A 1,994-nucleotide genomic window follows, 5' to 3' on the forward strand; every position below is an offset into this window, starting at 1 on the left:
CGAATTCCCACTAATTCATTAGTCTTCGGCTGTGTTATTCTTAGCAAGTGTGAGGATTTGAAATTAGATTCTTTTAGGGTTAGAATGAATGATATTCACATTCCCGGTCAAATCAGTTGTTTAGAGTTTAAAATTGTATTTACACTTAGCTTGTGCAGCAAGTTCTCTTCACCCTTTTAACGCTCCAACAAAAAGAAAACTAGAAAGAAAAAAATTCAAGTTGATAGCAAATTGAATAATTCTTTTTTTTTCCCTTTTTAAAAAATTTGGACAATTTTTCAATTTATGCGTGTCATTCTTGCACAGGAACTATGCTAATCTTCTCTGTAACGTATGTCCCGAAGGGGACATCTTGAATAGTTGATTTAGTATGTGCATGTATTTGTTTATATAAGAAAGGGCTCTGAAAAGTTGAAGCTATGGCCCTGTTGTCCTCCTATATAAAGTGTGGCGGTAAAGAAATATGGCTTGTCTGGCAGAGCGTAAAAAGCGAATTAAGATGAATAAGAATATTACCTTGACAAGAAAAGCAGAATGCTCAAGTGGGTCTTTCGCTTAATAAAATAGAGGATGATGTTTAATTTTGATGTGAGAGAGGGATTTGAATCTATTTTTGGTGCCTTTTCTGTAATATTGTATTTATCTATAGTTTCTAGAGGAGGATATATCAACAAACGCACCGACTTTTGATAAAGCAAAAAGCCAAAAAGCTTTGGCTTGCCCCACGTGAACTCTCTTTTGCAAGACTTGTTGGGGGAGGCTTTTCCCACATAGCCATCATGCATGCGTTGAAAAGTTGTGAAGGCATAGACCCATGTCACCCCCATTACGGTGACTGTCTTTCGTTCAATCATAGAGAGAGAGAGAGATGATTCGGTTATATATCCTATATGATTACAAGGAATTTTATCACTTGGTTTGGTAGCATGTTTGATTTGACTGTGTTTCAATTATTAGTTAAATAAATTATTATGTAACTGTAAGTTGAAATTAATTGTTTAACAACATAACATTAACATATCAAAAAATAGAGTTATTATACAAGTTTACAATTTCAAGTTATTGTGTTTGTCTCCTTGTACACATGTACAATTGGTTCAAAATAGAACCACTTGAAGAAGCAACTTAGATGATTTAAAACAATAAGATAAATAATAGAATTCAATAAAATTAAATAAATTAATTTTTAATTTAATAGTATTTCTCTTCTAAATGTAGTCTAATCCCCGATGCACAAAAAGTCCGTCAAAATTGAAATTAGAGAGTATGGAAATTAACTAGGTGGAGTAATCTTAAGCTAAAATATAGTTTAACAAGAGGTCCCACAAGGGACACTTAGGGGTGGGGAGGCATGGCCAAATTGACTAGGTGGTTGGGGCCTAACGGGCCAAAAACGGTTGGAAGGATTTAATTTGCCGGCTATATTGGGGCATAAAGTTAAGGCAATAGGGTCCTACAAATATAGGGTTCCTACACACTTAGAAAAAGGAGTGTCATTGGGACATATATATATATATATATATATATGGGTGGTTATTGTTGGTGGAGGAGCACCCATATGCTTTGCTTTGCGTTACTTGTGTATTGGAGAGCACTCCGCAGGACATGCTCAATTGACCATCAGCATGGCATGGCCATCGATCCAATTATTATCTGATTCTTGAATTTATGATTCAATGTATGTTGTAGTTTATAATCTATAAAAAAATGATTTAAGTATATGTTTTCTTCAGGAAAGAGGGTGTTTTCTCACACAAACAATTATGATGTCATAAGAATTCCAATACGAGATCATTATTATACAAGTGAAGGCTCTTTTCTACTAGGCAAAAGACTCCATTAACATTATTGCATGCATGTTAATGAAATAAAAATGTGACTGATTATAAAAGATGTCCTACGATGCAATGCTATATCACTAAGAGAAAGTGGGGTTTGCTAAATGCTGGCCATGTGGCTGGTTGATATGCAATCATAGTCTGAATGGATTTGAG

General features: G+C 34.5%; 1 pseudogene; it reads right to left on the minus strand.

The window, feature by feature from the left end:
- Positions 1–260: 260 nt before the first annotated feature.
- On the minus strand, positions 261–349 carry LOC117633324 (annotated as a pseudogene).
- Between the last annotated feature and the right edge of the window lie 1,645 nt (positions 350–1,994).

The sequence above is a fragment of the Prunus dulcis genome, chromosome 6 (assembly GCF_902201215.1).
Source record: "Prunus dulcis chromosome 6, ALMONDv2, whole genome shotgun sequence".
In the NCBI taxonomy this organism is placed as follows: domain Eukaryota; kingdom Viridiplantae; phylum Streptophyta; class Magnoliopsida; order Rosales; family Rosaceae; genus Prunus; species Prunus dulcis.